Consider the following 17,293-nt stretch of genomic DNA (forward strand, 5'->3'; position numbering starts at 1 on the left):
TGTGGGATGTCTCTGTGTGTACATGGATGCGTGTATGCATGTGGGATGTGTCTGTGTGAATGTGTACATGAATCTTGCATGTGTGTGGGATGTCTGTGTGAATGTGTACATGGATGCGTGTATGCATGTGGGATGTGTCTGTGACCGTGTACATGAATGTGCATGCGTGTGGGATGTCTCTCTGTGTGTACATGGATGCGTGTATGTATGTGGGATGTGTCTGTGTGAACGTGTACACGAATCTTGCATGTGTGTGGGATGTCTTGTGAACGTGTACATTGATGTGTGCATGCATGTGGGATGTGTCTGTGACCGTGTACATGAATGTTGCATGTGTGTGGGGTGTCTGTGGGCATGTACATGGACGCATGCATGTATGTGGGATGTGTCTGTGACTGTGTACATGAATGTTGCATGTGTGTGGAGTGTGTCTGTGGACCTGGGTGTGTGTCACTGTCTTTGTGTTCATGTCTGCTCTCATCTGTATGTGTATGTGTGTGCATGCATAGAGGTGCACATGTACATTTGGGGTTTTCAAGGTTAGTCCCTTTGAGGAAATAATATTTTAGTAAAGGACAGGGGATGAGCTGTAGATGAAGAACAGTCTGCAGAAGAAATGCCAGCCTGCAGAGCTGAGGCAGAAGCCCTCCAGGGGTCAGTGTGGCCAGAGCAGGGTGAGCAGGGGACAGCTTAGCTCGGAGTGGGGGCTCATTGCTTGGTATGGGCACAGGAGAGGCCTGAGCTGGTGGGGTGGGTTCTTGGGGATGAGACCACTTGGGAAGCTGCACCTGGCCCCAGATGAGAGGTGGTGGTGACTAGAATCGGGTCGTCCAGTCACCCCTTCCCTTGGGCTTGCTAGCATATATGTCACCATCTGCTCTTCTCAGGAGTGAATAGACCAGCATTATCACTGGCCTACAGTCCACACTCAACTACTGGCTGCAGGCTGAGCGAACCTGCTGACCCTGAGCAGCAGTCAGTCCTTCTCATCACTTCGGGCAGGGCAGGGCCTCTCACAGTGGAGGAGCGGCCGGGGACGGAAGAGGTGAATGATGGTGGGGCTCTGGCCTGAAGAGGGAGAGAATCGTGTTGTCTCCAGCACTGGAAATAGGAAGCTGTCGTGAGATGCCGACCTTCAGGCTGAGCGGGAGCTTGGCCCCGCTCAGGAGATGTGACTGAGGAGATGTGGAGTTAGGTTGATTGGAAGCCCAGCCCCTGCTGGAGCGCGTACCCCTGCAGGCTGAGGTCAGGAACGACCAGGGCAAGGCCTAGCCATCCAGATGAGGGCCTGGCAGGAGAGCGCTGGATGTTAGCTGGGCGTCAGGCAATCTTGAGTTGTGTTAGATTCTGGGGGCCAAAGTGAGAAGGGCAGCAGGCCTGGGGCAGCTGCTCTCCAGTTTCCCTATAAAGGGAGAGAACGAGAAAGCAGGAAAAGCACCAGCTTGTCTCTGGTGGTGCTGTGTGCAGACAGGAAGGAGCAGGCGGCTTGGGGGTGGGGGGAGTAGACCAGTAGGGTGTGGCTAGAAGCCGCTCCCTCATGGCGTGGGGAGGTCTGAAGACTGGGGAATCAGTATGGAATCTGCACACTTCATCCGCCTTGGACACACACTGAACGACAGCTTTCCTTGGTCTAACTTAAGGTTTTTATGGGATAGTTTGGAGGAGTTTTGAGGGTGGCCAGACCAGACGGGCAGGCAGGGCCCGCTGTGATATGGGACTGTGTGCAGATGTGGTGTGCATAGAATTGACAGTGACATTTTGTCGGGATTGTGGCTTCTGGCCAGCAGGGAGGAGGAGGTAAGTGGGGTTTGCAGAGAGCCCAGCAGGGCTGTGTCGAGGAGCTGACAGTGTGGTCTGGCAGGGGAACAAGAGCCACTGTAGGAGGTAGAGAGACAGCAGAAGGCCGATTGCCACACCTGGCTTCCCTTCCACGTGGTGGTGGTCATAAGTTAATCACCACCAAAGTAAGAGTCAACCAAGAATTAAAAAAACACAACTGCCTTTTCAAGTTAAAGACAGTACTTGGTTTCCATAGTAACTACCAACCATTTAACTATACAGCAAGTGTTATATAGTGGCACAGGGTAATTACAGACAACATAGAAATTGCAGGGTAAGACTAAAGTAAATACAGAGCAACTATGTGCTTCGGCTCCGCTACTGAAAGTGATGTGCAATCCGTTTCCAAGCCCGAGCCACGTGCAGCAGCTGGGCCCTAGGCCATCACCATGCTGGGCTGTGCCTTCTGCTGGGCTTCAGGGAAGCTGCCCAAGCCCTTCCAGCCTCTTTCCAGGTCTGGGCTGGGAAGCAGGTGCTGATTCTTCTGCCGGGGACTCCAGTCCATAAATGTCAGTCTTGTCAGCCAGGACTTCAGAAGGGATCCGTCTAGCCTAAAAGACAGAGCATGTGAGTCTTCTGGTGATGGTGTCAGGAAAGTTACTGAGAAAAGCCATCTGCTGTCACCCTGAGCCAGAACCCCAGAGAAGACAGAATTAAAACGGCAGCCACGGCATAAATTCATGGCATGGCTAGATAGGGATAACTGCCATTAGAGGACAGCCGTTTTAATTTTTAAGAGACAGAAACATAGAATGCTGTGGGAATAAACGTGTGCAAAAGATGTGTATGTGAGCAAGAACTGGACACAGCCCTGGGTTGGTGGCCTCGAGGGGAGAGGCAGCCCTACCACTATGCAACTCGGTACAGGCTTCAGGGAAACTGGACTCAGACATGCATGGAGAAGGGAGCATATGAGATTTGGCTGTGGGCAAACATGGCAGCTACCACTCCAGAGCCACATTCTGAAGACATAGGCCATCCAAAAGCTGCACACAGCCTGACCGCCACTCATCAGGCCAGAGGCTGCAGAGAGCTGAGACAGGCTCCGGATGAGCAGAGCTGGGTACCTCCAAGAGCCACCCAACAGTTAAGTTCAACAAGAAGAGCGAACAAGGAGTAGATTTAAAGGCACAATGAGAAGACGACTCAGGTAGAATAAGGCGTAACTCCCTCAAAATAAACAACCAGAGACATTTGGAAAGTAAAAGTAAAATAACACCAGCACATTGACTTAAATGAGAGAATGGACAGAAATGAGGAAGGAATCAAAGATTAGATGAGTAAGTCAATAACTTTTACAGTGGCAGACCTGTAAAAGTCAGAATTGACAGCTCTTGCAAAATGTACCTGGAGGACCCCTGGGACCAATAACTCCTTTGGAATGCAGATATCAAAGACCCATAACTATTCTGAAATGCAGACCTTGAGGGCTGATAGGTGGAGAGAGTAAAAGAAGAGGCTGAGGCTGAGATGGATTTTGAAAAGCTTTGTATTGTGCTAAGTAAGCATCAGGAAAGGAGAGAGCAGAGAAGACTGGGGGCTGTGGGAAGGGGAGGAGGAGAATGGAGTTGTACTAGAACATTTCCACAGCACTGAAAGCATCAGAAGATTGACTAGTGTTGAGCATGGAAAAGAGAAAACCCAATTTCAGGACTCACTAGGATAGAGTTTAAGGACACTCTTTTTTTTTTTTTTTTTGGGCCCGGTCGTGGAGCCTGAACTCTGGGCTTGGGCGCTGTCCCTCAGCTCTTCAGCTCAAGGCTAGCACTCTACCACTTGAGCCACAGCACCACTTCCAGCTTTTTCTGCTTATGTGGTGCTGAGGAATCGAACCCAGGGCCTCAGGCATGCAAGGCAAGCGCTCTACCACTGAGCCACCTTCCCAGCCCCTTAAGGACACTCTTGACAAGGGGAAAACTTCATTGTTCAGAACTGAACAAGTTGTTTGGCTTTCCTGAAAAGGCTTGGCTATCAATTGGCACCAAACTCAGGACAGTTAATATTCTAGATTTAATGGGAACAGTATTTTCAGAGTGCCTACAGGAGAGTAATTCTAATTCTGGGTGTGGCCAGACTAGATTAAAATCAAAGGGCAAAAGAAAGGTGTCTTCACATAGCGAGAACACAGAGATTTCCAGCTTGCTTCATTCCCAACTGGCAAAGTGGGAAAAGAGATAATATCCACGCAGAGGACAGTTTTTATTGTGTTAATTGTGGTGAGGAAAGCAGTGTGACATGCACTGGTCTAAATAGTTGTTGGTCCATATGGGCATGCTTGTGTTTATGTAGCAATAAGGAGAGAAGATCACTGGCTCAAGTTTAGATCCTCCCCAGATCTGTGGGGAATGTATGGCTTGGAAATGTGTGTATGTTCTGTTGAGGGTTTGCAGGGGCCACAGAGGGACGGATACAGGCACATTACCACGTCTCCTAGAGGAAAAAAGGGCTATGAAACAAAGAAAACCTGTCCAGTTTGTCAAAAGGGAAAAAAAGAAGGTAGAAATGTTGGAAGTCATAGAAAATATTTAAGGAATGGCATTATCTCGGCCCTAGTTCAAACCAGTTTTGTTTTAAAGGCAAAAGTCAGAAAGTCATAAAAATGACCCAGAAACAGAGTATGTGTTTGTGAGAAGGCTCCTCAGCATTGCTAATCACCAGAAAGTAGACCTAGCAATGCTATTTTCAACAAAAAGTTGAAAGACAGTGAGGGACAAAGATTTCTATGATAAATTAAAATTCTGTAGAAAAATATCATTACTATGAAATTTATCTAGCTATGAAGTTTATTTAGGAAGAAATGCTCAGAACTGGAGGTGGATAGACCCAGTACCAGGATAGGAAACTTGACAAATCAAGATGACCAAAAATTTCATATAAATACAAGTCCAGTACACTTCTAACAGACGGTTGCCAACAGAAAATCCATCTCCCTCACTCCCTTCGTTTGCTCTTCAGACACACATGGAATCATTCACAAGCAAAATATTAATTTTTAAAAATAAATCTGATGTGCAATAAAAACTGAAACTAACACAAAATGGTAGCTGAAAGCGACCCACACTCTCCTACATACTTAAAAATTTTGGAATGTTTTTAAATAAAGCATAAACTGTTTAAAACTAACGAAAACAAGAGAATGTAGCATGTCAAAACATTAGGAATGTTGCCAAAGCAATTCTCAGAAGAAAATGTCAGGAAATTGAAAACACTTAAATTAACCAGCCATATGACTCTAAGTGCTGGAGAAAGACTTACCAAAAAACTCAAGACAAAATCCTGATGAGTACAGAATCCATGGAAATGGAAATGCCTGTTGGTACAGTGGTTTGGAAAAGCATTGGATTAGTCTGCGTGGTGTCACTGTAGCGAAGCACCAGGCACAGGCTGCCTCCGGGCCAGGGAGAGCTTTCTTTCATTGCATGGTTCTGAAGATGCGTGTCTAAGCTCAGGTGATCCAGGAGCTTTGGGTCTCGGCCCGGGCAGCATATCATGGTGGCAGCCTGCGTCAGAGTACTCACAGAAGCCCTTCGGGGGTGCACCCCAGTGACCTCTTACCTCCTGCCTGGCCTGGCCCAGATGCTGGTCCCCAGCACCTCCCAGTACCGTTATTCTGGGGGCCAGGCCTTCACATAGGGGCCTTTTGGAGGATACCATACAAACCATATCAAGGACCGATACAACACTGAGCCTGAAAACTTGGGATCCCAAAAGTAGACACAACTGTAGACAGAAAAGAAGTAGAAGGATGGACCTAGTGGCCTATGCCTATGAGCTAGGTGAGAGGATTAGGTAGAGGATCTCAGTCTAAGGTTAGCCTCAGGCCAAAAAGGAGGCCCCTATCTGAAAAATAAAAGCAAAAAAGGCTTGAGGTGTGGGTGAAGGGGTAGAGCACTTGCCTAGAGAGTGCCCGGCCCTGATTTCAAACCCCAGGACCACACAACCAGTAACTTTAAGAGACTGCTGTGTACAACTGCCGAATGATTGACGGGTCTCTTTGATTGACGCGTCTCATGATAATTGTTTACTTCAGAGAGCTGCCTCAGTGTCACAGAAAATCCTATCACTTAACACTCCTAACTGTGACCCAAGCGCTCATATGCCTCTTTGTTTCTCTTTCATTTATTATCTTCAAGTAGGGGTTGCCAGTTAACAAAGCAGTTTATGAGCACATGTATCTTGATCAGGGTCACCCAAAGGTCTTTATTCCTTTGTTCATTCATCAGCCTTCTGTGGATACAGGCCGCAGAGGAAGCCTAAAAAAAAAATTCCATTTCAGATGTGTAAAGAAGGAGTACAGAGAAAAGGAAAACATTCCCCCAGTCATCTCTGGAGCTCAGCAGTAATGTGAAGTAAAAGATATGCAAATGATCTTTAAAAAACGTCTATCGGTAACTGTACCCTCTGAGAACAGAGTTGCTGTTGGGGATGAGTGTGAGCAGAGAGAGCCCGGGGGTTGAGCTCTGCTGTGGGCTCCGTTCAGAGGAGCTCCGCGGTGTCATGGTCCCACCGTGGCCTCTGCGCTCGCTGCCTGTGTGCTGTTTCTGGTTTGTCTCCCGTGTATATTACTTTGTTTACTTCTTGTTTGTTTTGGTTTTTTAATTTTTTTCTATACTTTGTCTGCTTTCATCTTTATTGTTGAAACAGTCTCTTATTCTCCAGTCTGGTTCTGTGACCTTGTTTACAAGGTTTTTCCCCCCTAATTTTAATTTGTCTTTCCTCACCTATTAGATCATTATCTTACTATCTTTCAACCCATTTAAAAGTACTAGGTGGTAGGTTATGTATTTTGTCACTACATCTCTGTGGTGTGTTTCTTGTTCCTAGGAGTATCGTTTTTCTTCTTACTTTCTTTTGTCTTATTTGGGATTTGATCTCACAGGAACTTCAATGTCCCACAGGTCTGAGTGCAGTGTTTCTTTTCAGCATTTCAGTTCCATGGCTCTGGGGCGCCCTCTTGTGTTACTCTCAGAAAGATTGCGTCATGAGTCCACGTGAGTGAATTCAGAATGGCTCGTGGTGGAGTTTTGGGAAGCGGGTGGGCAGTTGTGTCAAATCAGTGGTAATGGTCTTATTTGATCAGTGTGGTGTAACTATGTGAAGTTGTTTTTAGGAAACACACTGCAGTATTGTAGGAAAGAAGCATGACCCTTGCTAGTTACTCTCTACTGGTGGACCAGAGTGGGCACCGTTGCACCTGTATTTCCCCCAATAAGGGAGATAGCAATGTTCTTTGTGCACTTTTCTCAGGAATTAAGATTGTATCTAATGAGTTGTCAAATGAATGTGTAAATTAGGCTTCTTGGTGAAGGACATGATGACACCCCCTCCGGACAGAGCTCCTGTAAGAACCTGGAGGAGGTGTGCTGGCAGCCAATCCCAGGGGCTTGAGACCCTGAGGGGCCAGATACTTGATCTTGCTGGAACCCAAGGGTACTGGTAACTAGGTTGCTTTGTTTCACTTCCTCAAGAACTGTTCCTTTTTTCCCTCTTTCCTTCCTTCCTTCCCTCCCTCCCTCCCTCCATCCCTTCCTTCCTTCCTTCCTTCCTTCCTCCTTCCCTCCCTCCTTCCCTCCCTCCCTCCCTCCTTCCTTCCCTCCTTCCTTCCTTCTTTCCTTCCTTTCTTCCTTTCGATTCAAGACTGGGACTCATTGGCTAGTGCTGTATGAACTGAGCCATGCCTATAACCCCAAGGACTGTTCTCAAGGTGGAGATGGTTTTTGTTTGCATGTTTGTCTTTTTTTTCTTTTTGAAGTAGGGTATTGCTGTTATATCCCAGGCTTGCTGGACTCAATATCTTCATTTCCTAAGTGCTGGGATTATAGGCCTGAATCAACATCCCTAGCCTTCAAAATGGAGTTTTAATTACAGCATACGATAAAGAATACAATGAGCAGAGCACATGTCGCCCATGGAGGCAACCTAGGCAGGGCGGTCTGCACCTCTGCCAGGCTAGTGCGGCCCGTTCCTGGCACAGGCTAGTGCTGTAGGCTGCGTGCCGTTGGGGATGTGCAGCACCTCAGAGTGTCACCGTTGCTTCCCACCATCACGCGGAACTAGCAGTGGTTCTCACGGTCCTCTTACAAGATCATGGCTCATTCTCGGGGGTAATTTGTAAGATCGTGGCTTGTACTCAGGGGTAATTTTGCACGTGGCTGAATCACAGAGGCTGTGTGCGGTGTGGCTGAGGTAGAGGCAGAGTCCTTTCTGAAACTCAGACTGAGGTACGTAGCTGCTGCTCATTCAGAGCGTTCTGTCTGGAGCCTGGGCCAAGCCAGGTAAGTCAGGTAAGGCCATAGGCACAGTTACCGGTCAAGCTGGTGTAGGAGCAGAGCATGATGGACTGCTTCCTAGAGGTGGCCTCGGACGAGGTCTTCTTCAAGGTGGCATCACGTTTTATAGATGGATTGTAACAAAGAAAGAGGCCTGGCGTCGAGGATGAATGGAGCAGACCTGTGGGAGCCCTGAGCTCAGTGCCCCAGGGCTGGCCCTCATTATACCTGTGTCCGGGTGCATGCTTGGCAGTGACCTTGAGGCCTCTTGCCCAGCATTGCCTCATGCAGCCAGCCCCGGCTGCTTCCCACTCACTTCTGTTGCCTGCCATGATCCCCGCCAGCCCCAGTTCTGTGTCCTTGCACACAGCATCCTGTGCTGCTCCGTTGTACCTAGGCCGGGTGAACCTCCTGCCTGCCCCAGCAAGGAAAAGCCTGTCTTCTTCAGACTCTCACTGCCCTCAATATGCTTGGCCCATAGTGCTGATGGCTCCAGCCAGCACTGTCCAGGTGAAGAGACGGCTGTGTGGAGGTCCCCTCTGCCTGATCCAGCGCCCATTCTTCTCATTCTCACACGCTCTCTGCTGCGGCCATTCCCCAGCTCTGGCCATGGTGCAGATGATCATTTCAATACCCTTCCCCTCCACTTGCTTGCTCCCCTGTCCCCACCTGCAACCGTCCAGTCATTTGCCCATCCCTGGGGGTGCCAAGGAGGGGTCAGCAGTGTTCCCACACCGTCACAGCCTGACTGTCCATCCTGACATCCCCACGGCCAGCTCAACAGTTGCACTCAGCTCCGATGGCTTACTTGCCCTTCTTGTTTACTATCCATGAAGAATCAGGATCATTAAGGGCCTCTGCTCTTTCCTGGGATCGAGGCCATCTGGAGAGTAGGGGTGACAAGGCTGGGTGGCCCAGATGATTCTGCAGAGAAGTGAGTTTTTTTGTTGGTTATTATTATTATTATTTGTCAGTCGTGGGGCCTGAGTTCTGGGCCTGGGTGCTGTCCCTCAGCTCTTCAGCTCAAGGTGAGCACTCTACCACTTTGAGCCACAGCGCCACTTCAGTTTTTCTGTTGGTTAAATGGAGAAAAGTCTCACAGACTTTGCTGCCCAGGCTGGCTTTGAACCATGATCCTCAGATCTCAGCCTCCTGAGTAGCTAGGATTACAGGCGTGACACCAGTGCCTGGCTGCAGAGTTTTGTGAGAGGGTCCTGTGGGTGGGAATCAGAAGTGTTGGAAAAGGGGCAGCAGTCCTAGTAGGGAAGGAGAAGGTGAGGTGGCTTGGCTGGGCCGTTCTATTGTGAAGTGCGGTCCTTTGGTGTTGCTTCATAGGAGAGGCCCTAAGGGAGGTGGGAACACAGAACCCAGGCGGGTTTGGAGAGGTGGTAGTGGGAATACAGCAAAGGAAAGTCTACTAGGCAAGGTGGAAGGCCGCACCAGGGATCCCCCCGCAGGCCCCATGAGAACAGCTAGATCTCTTACTATTTTAATTAGTATTCAGACTTTCTCATATATCCTCTACATTCTTTGTAACTATGCTTCTTGTTTCAACAAAGAATATACTTTCCAACTGCATTGGACAGTTATAACTTGAAAACAAGTCTTTATTACTGATCTCTTTCGTGTGGATTCTTTACCCTGATGGACATAGGCATTGCAAGTCCTTGTCAGTGCCATGGTCGCCGGGAGCATCCTGGTTCTGAGCCTTCCTCCCTTGCTGGAGACCGCATGCCATCCCAGGGTAGGTGGGCAGACAGGCAGGCCTGTCTCTGCTCCCCTTGAGGGCTTGCAAATGAGCATATTAGCTTGGCAACGACCACAGTTGTGTTTTTATTCTGAGGGTAACACTGTCTCTTGGAGTCCTGTGGTCTGCTGGCTCTGTTCCCAGAGCCCAGGGAATGGGACTATAGGTACTCTCATCTTTTTTCAAGATGTCTCTGGCAAACATAGCTGTTTAGGGCAGGTGGTATGGGCCTGGGCTACCGTCTTAGGTCACCAGCTCCCAAAGTCGCCCCCGCTCTTGTGCACCTGTCATCTGATGGCATAGGAGCTGTCATCCTTTCAGGTCTGGCCAGGGCAGCAGGAGAGACCCAGAGCAACTTGGAGCAAGTTCAGGGCGGGGAGGGCCTGATTTTCTCCAGGACCAGGAAAGAGGTGTGCACACATCCTTTGCAGCTGTAGCTGTGACAGTGGTGACACCCACGATGGTGCTGTCTCACCCCCTCGGGGGCCTGTTTGCACTGTTGACCAACTTCATGCTGTCTCTAGCTTGGTGGCAGGCTGTGCCACAGAACGGCCTGGGTTGTTGGGTCTGTGCCGATAGATTGCCTTCTGTGACTGTGCCGTGCCTCTGTGATCGAAGCCCAGACACCTGGGATGATGTGTTCTGGCTGGATGGGCCAGCTCTGTGCGGGCTGCTGTCTCCACTGCTGAGCTGAACCGGCATGGATGTGACATTTCCCCTGCCTCTCTGAACACATGGCAGTGGTCAGAGCAAGCAGTCCAGGAGGCCAACCATAGAGATGGCAGGACAGTGACAGGTGGGACGGCCCACAGCCATCAGTCAAGACTCCAGTGACACCACCACTTGAGACCAGAGAAATCTTTGGTTTTCAAGTCACCTTGGGCACAAGTAGGAGGAAGAGTCTGAGGGGAAGGTGCTCCACAGGGATGCTCGGTGGAGAATTTCTTCTTCAACTCCCTCCTCTTCCTGAGGACCAGCCATGAGTGGAAGGCTTGGCAGAGGTGCCATCCCCGACAGAGCTGTGTGAGCCAGTGACCATCACTGATGCATGGGGTGGGCTCTCTCTCGCTCCTGTAGACAAGTACACTTCTACATGCAGGTGGGGGAAAGGCTAGCCCTCAACTCACAGACTGGGAAACGGAGGCAGGGTCCTGAGGCCGGTACCCAGAGGGCACCGTGTACATCCTCCTTGCCACCAGCAGATAGTGCAGTCCTGACGTCATTTGGAACTGATACCTTCAGAAATAAGATGATAAATGCTTTTGTCTACCCTTCTTCTGTCTTCTATTTTTACTTTAGAATTATACAGAGAAAATAAAGTTTAAACCGCTTCTCATTTATATAGCACGTTGCAAATTACAGAGTACTTTCTACAGCCCTGAAAGGTGGGTATTTCATGGTTCCTATGTAGAATGAGGAGTTGGAGCTGAGAGGAATTGAGTCACAGAATTAATTAGCTGGAGGGTGAGTGAGTGCAGAGCAGGCCTCCAGGGGCCTGGGTCTCTGGCTGTGGGCTCTCTATACCCCAGAAAGCAGCTCAAACCGGGTTCCACTCCTATGTCTGTTCACCCAGAGCTGCGGTGCAGGCTCTGCTCTCTGAGAACCTCCTCTGGGTGGCCCTTATTCTTGCTCCTCTTGCCTATGACCAGCCCTTCTACGCTGGGCTCCATGGAGACTCATTTTTTGGGGTCACAACACATTTTTGTAGTTGGTTCTTTGTGAATGTTATATTCATGTGCACTGCCTGTTTCCCTTTTGGAAAAGTCATCTTCTGAAAAAGTTGGCTTCTAAGAATGCCTTTCGTTTATGACATTTTGCTTTTGTTCTCACTCGCAGATCTTCATCATTGCATGGTTTCTTACAGAAATTTCTTTTTAAAATTTAACTTTGCAGGTCAGGGGTCAGTCAGCGAAACAGTTCCCACTTCAGTACTTCCAACAGAGAGCTCCGCGGGCCGGGCCTTGGCAGGTAGGACAGCAGAGGGGTTAAAGGAGCGAGGACCAGGGAAGGACTCTCCTTGGTCAGAGTGGCTGTTGTCCTGGGCCAGCGCCTGCAAGCGCAGACCAGCCACTATCCCATCAGAAATGCTATCTCCTTGACTCCGGGTCCTGAGTGAGGGACTGTATCATCTGGGCTAGAGAGAAGAGGTCCCTATCCCAGCGTCTTCTACCACTGCCACTACCCAGCCACTCAGTGCAGCCCTGCCACTACCCAGCCACTCAGTGCAGCCCTGCCACTACCCAGCCACTCAGTGCAGCCCTGCCACTACCCAGCCACTCAGTGCAGCCCTGCCACTACCCAGCCACTCAGTGCAGCCCTGCCACTACCCAGCCACTCAGTGCAGCCTGCCACTACCCAGCCACTCAGTGCAGCCCTGCCACTACCCAGTCACTCGCTCAGCGCACCCCTTGCCGGTAGTTGTATTCCTTGCTCACCAGAGGCCCCCTCCAGTCTCCTGCTAGAGAGCCAGACAGAAAGTTCGCTGGTGAGGGGTGGTGGGCAAATTCTAGAGTGGCTTCCAACTTATCCACACTAGTGTGCTGGCCTCAAAGAATACAATGCTGGGAATTGGGAATGTCCGGAGTCTGTGGTTGTGTCCTGGGATGTGGCAAGGGCATTTTATATATTTTATTAAGGTTTCTAATCAGATGATCTTGAGTTCTTCAAAAAGGAGATTATGGACCTGTCATGATCACAGGAGCTTGAGAGAGAGTCTCCACTCTTGGCTTAGAGATGGAAAGCCATGTGACAAGAAGCTGGGGTGGGAGAGGCTATCCTGTAGTATAGGAGTCAAAGGTAGCACAGCAAGCTGGCGCCTGCAGCTGGGCTTCATGTCAGAGTGGTGCGGTGAGACCCTGCCTTACCAGAGTCTGGAGACCCCACGGCCTGCACAGATGTGAGCACTAGGGGTGCTGTGTGCAGCCCTTGGGTTGGTGGTCGTTTGCTACCCAGAATCATAAGGGAGCATACAAATGAGCCCTGATAGTTCAGTGTGCAGACTGGTGGCCCCAGAGCACAGGAGAGCAGAGAGGTGAGCCCTCAAAGATGGGACTCTGAACAGTGAGGACTTTTGTCTCTGGGTGCCATCTTATGATTAGTCAACGTTTGTCTACTGATGAGAAGCACATTTATCGTAGAAACTTACATGTACTAACCTTTCTCGGAGTGTCTTCAGTTATTCTGTTTCATTGGCATTTGTTCATTTCTAGAAAGAAGCTATGTTAAGACCCATCTCACCTTTTTGTCTCTAAAATTCTAGTTTCTTTCATGCCATTGCATTTGCAGTTTAATCTGAGAAATGTTAGCTTTCTGTTACTGTAACAAATACTTGAGATAATCAGCTTGTACACATAAAAGGTTTGCTTTGGCCCTGGTCTCAGGTTTTTGTCTAGGGTCATTTGGCCCTATTGCTTTGGGTTTGTGGTGAGGCAGTGTGTCATGGTAGAATCACATAGTGTCGGAAACCACCCACAAACTGCTGCTCGCCTCAGGTACCCAGGAGTCAGAAAGCAAGGAAAGAGCCAGGTTCCCAGCATGTCCCCTATCCTCCTTCCACTGTGTCTCACATCCTAAAAGTTCTACCTCTTCCCAGTAACTCCATAGGCTGACGACCAAGCTTTCAATACATGGGCTTTGGGAGGCTCGCATCCAAAATACAGCATAAGATGTCTACCGCTTCTTGGTTTTCCAAAGCCTCTTCAGTCCTGAATCAACCACTTAGCATTTTCCTTTATGGGTTTCCCATCTTTTGTGGCTCAGTAGCCCAGATCTTTCTGTTGTGTAATATCATTCCATTGTCCATAGGCACCACAGGATTTGCTCCTCCCCTCCGCCTGCCCCCCCAACCCACCCCTCTTGGGGAATGCCCATGGAGACGCTCTAGGGCAATCACCAAGCTTCAGTGCCAACACTTCCACCATCCAGGTTGTAGTCTCTGAGCACTTTTCTATTTTACTAAAAGAGCAGGTTCTTGAAAAAAAATAGCTAGGGAATAAACAAAATGAGCCTTGGATATCTTGTTTTGACTAAAAATAAAGAAGCAAAAACTAAGATAAGTAAGATGTTTTCAAAATCATATGTGATCTACTTTGACAGGGCTCCAGTGGCCAAAGATGTAGTATTTTAAACATCAAAAATAGTGAGCCTGCAATAGATTGGTACATAGCATACCTGTAATGACCCATAAGTCACAATGAGCCTGAATGACCATCCTTTTCTCATAGCTGTTAAGACAAAGGAATAAACAACAGTGAGTGAATCCAGTATGTGCCCCTTCTTTTCTACATAGAATGTATTTCAGCATCATAGAAAGTAGAATATAAGAGCAAATGGACAACATGAGCAGAGATGAAACTTCTACAAAAATAATGAAGAAAGCCCCACTGAGTTTTATTTGTCTTAACAGACTGTGCAAGACTAAAGGAGGAAACCCTGAGCTTAAGAATATACTCAGAGCCAGGCACCAGTGGTTGTATCTGTAACATTAGCTGCTCAGGAAGCTGAGATCTGAGTATCATGGTTTAAAGCCAGCTAAGCAGGGAAGTTCATGAGACTCTTATCTCCAATTAACCAGCAAAATGGCAGAAGTAGAGCTGTGGCTCTAGTGGTAGAAGTTAATCTTGAGCAAATTCAAAACAATGCTTCAAACATTGAATCCCAGTCCCAGGACTGACACAAAAAGAGAAGAAAAGAAAAGATACTCAGTATCAGTGCAAACTTACAAAACTGAAGGGAAAGAAAAAAAGAATGGAAAAAATACCTGCAGAATATGCAAGTACTGTGGGTCAACTAAAAAAAGTCATGTGAGGCATGCGTTAAAAGGAATATTGGAAGAAGAAGAAAGAGAACAGAAATGTTTAAAACTGTAATGACTATTTTCTCAAGTGCATGTTAGACACTAAACCACAAATCCAACAAATGCAGTGACCACAGACAAGATAAATGATGGAACAAAACTAACAATGGAAAAACTACATCTATGTATAAAAATGATGGCCAAAAAACCACAAAAAAAAACCCCACACTACCTATAGAGGAAACATATTGGGTAAATGTTTGTTTGCAACCACTCCTGTGTGAGAAATTACACCTCAACCTTGCCATTATCCAGTCCTGGATATTGAAGATACTTTAACTGAAAGAATACAGGAGCCAGGTACCAGTGGCTCACACCTGTAATCCTAGCTACTCTGGAGGCTGAGATCTAAGGATCACAGTTCAGAGCCAGCGTGGGCAGAGAAGTCTGTGAGACGCTTATCTCCAATAAACCACTAGAAAACCGGAAGTGGCGCTGTGGCTCAAGTGGCAGAGCGTTCACCTTGAGCTGAAGAGCTGAGAGACAGCACCCAGCCCAGAGTTCAAGCCCCACGACCAGAAAAAAAAAAAAAAAAAAAAGATACAGGAGAGTAACTACTTAGTCTCGTATGTAACAAATCTCAATACAGAAACACAACTTAAATGAAAAAGTACAGCAACATGACTACTCCAAAGTCAATAACTCCACAGTAATGGATATTATTGTCAGTAACACTTCAGAGAATTCAGAAGAATCCATACAAGAATGTAGTGATCAAAGAAATCAGAGCACACAAATACCTAAATACATTCAAACAGAATACAAATAACAGTGAAATTAGGAAGCCAGTGCAAGATGTGAAAGAATTCAATAAATAGAGATTCTTTGGGGAAAAAAAAGTAAAATAGAAAACTTAGAAATGAAGGTTCAGTAAGTCATTTGAAATGTAATTGAAAGGTGGGAAAGAGGCTCAGAGCTAACCACTCAGGAGCCTGAGATTGGTTCCAGAACAGCCTGAGGGAAAGAAGTTTGCAAAACTCCATCTCAACAATAAGTGGGTGTGGTGGTATGTTCCTGTCATCCCAACTATGACAGGAAGCTCAAATGGGAAGATTGTGGTCCATGTGTGCACCTGGACAAAAAGCAAGACCTATCTAAAACAACCAGTACAAAACATGCTGGAGATGGAGGTGGCTCATTTGTAGACCACCTGCCTAGCCAATGCAAGGACCTGATACCAATCCCCACTAACACAAACCAAATGAAACAAACCTCAGCTGGAAACCTCACAAGTAGACTGGATCAATACCAGCACCCGAAGAAAAGGTAGTTGAATCAGAACATTTAGGCAATTTAAAAAAAAAAAAGAAATAAATAAGAACGCTGTTACCACTTAGAAAAACCAAACCTACAAATCATGGGTATAGAAGGAGATGAGATACAGACTAAAGGAATAAAGGACATATTCAACAATATAATAGCAGAAAATATCCCTACTCTGGAACGATACCTTTCATGCATAGGAGACTTTTAGTACACCTAACAGACAAGACCAAAAAAGAACCTTCCCTGTAACAGAGCAATTAAAACACTAAGCATACACAACAAGGAAAGAATATTGAAAGTTTCAGGAGAGAAGGGCTGAGTCATCACATATAAAGGCAAATCTATTAGAATAATAGTTTTTTCCAACAGAAACTCTAAATATACAGAATAATGTACTTCAAACCTTGAAAGAAAACACTCCCAACCTAGATTCCTCTTTAGATTGGATAACAAAGCTGTCCTTCATAGTTATTTGCATTCTGTTTGAATTTATTTAGGAGAAATGACAATTTTCCATGATGAACAAAAATTTCCATGATAAACAAAAAAAATACGACCACTAAACCAGGACTGCAGAAGATATTTAAAGGAATCATATATACAGAAGAGGAAGATAAAACACAACCAAAAGAATACCTGAAAGAATAAACCCTAGTAGAAAAGTAGATAAGCAACTGAGGGCCAGGAAATAATCAGACAACAAAATGACAAGAATAAATATAAAACAACAATATTACAATAAGTACATTCCTTTCAGGGAATGCTCAATGGTTTCAAAAGACACAGGCTGATGGATTGGATTAAAAAATTAAGGCCAGGGCTGGGTAGGTGGCTCAGTGGTAGAGCACTTGCCTTGCATGCATGAGGTCCTGGGTTCGATTCCTCAGTACCACATAAGCAAAAAGAAAAAAAAGCCGGAAGTGGCGCTGTGGCTCAAGTGGTAGAGCGCTAGCCTTGAGCTGAAGAGCTGAGGAACAGCGCCCAGGCCCAGAGTTCAGGCCCCACAACCGGACCCCCCCCCCAAAAAAAAAGTTAAGGCCAGAAATGTCTACTTTTTGTAACATCCATTTAATAACTGAAATATTATTTTTATTATAATTTTTATAAAAAGCAATGTAGGAAAGCTGGAGGTTCTGCTCAGTGGTAGAGTGGTCCTGGGTTTCATTTCTAGCACTGAAAAACAAAAACCTTAGGTAGAGCCACTAATACAGAGTATTTTTGGGGAAGAAGTCATTCCTCATTTTAAACACTGAACTCAATTTCATTTTTTCATGGTATACTTAGTATTCCAACACTTAATACATATCCTTGCATAGT

General features: G+C 47.0%; 1 protein-coding gene across 15 annotated transcripts in view; it reads left to right on the forward strand.

Moving 5' to 3' along the window:
* The window catches only part of LOC138808571 (poly(rC)-binding protein 3), a 164,356-nt gene that overhangs the window by 59,412 nt on the left and 87,651 nt on the right, over window positions 1-17,293 (forward strand). For 12 of the 15 annotated variants that reach the window (XM_069994836.1, XM_069994835.1, XM_069994842.1 and 9 more), the window contains one exon: window positions 11,749-11,823. The exons of the other annotated variants lie outside the window; for them this stretch is intronic. The gene's annotated coding sequence lies outside the window, so the exon portion shown is untranslated. The remainder of the gene's footprint in view (window positions 1-11,748; window positions 11,824-17,293) is intronic. 15 annotated transcript variants of the gene reach the window in all.

The sequence above is a fragment of the Dipodomys merriami genome, unplaced genomic scaffold (assembly GCF_024711535.1).
Source record: "Dipodomys merriami isolate MVZ:Mamm:240054 unplaced genomic scaffold, mDipMer1.0.p SCAF_456, whole genome shotgun sequence".
Taxonomy (NCBI): domain Eukaryota; kingdom Metazoa; phylum Chordata; class Mammalia; order Rodentia; family Heteromyidae; genus Dipodomys; species Dipodomys merriami.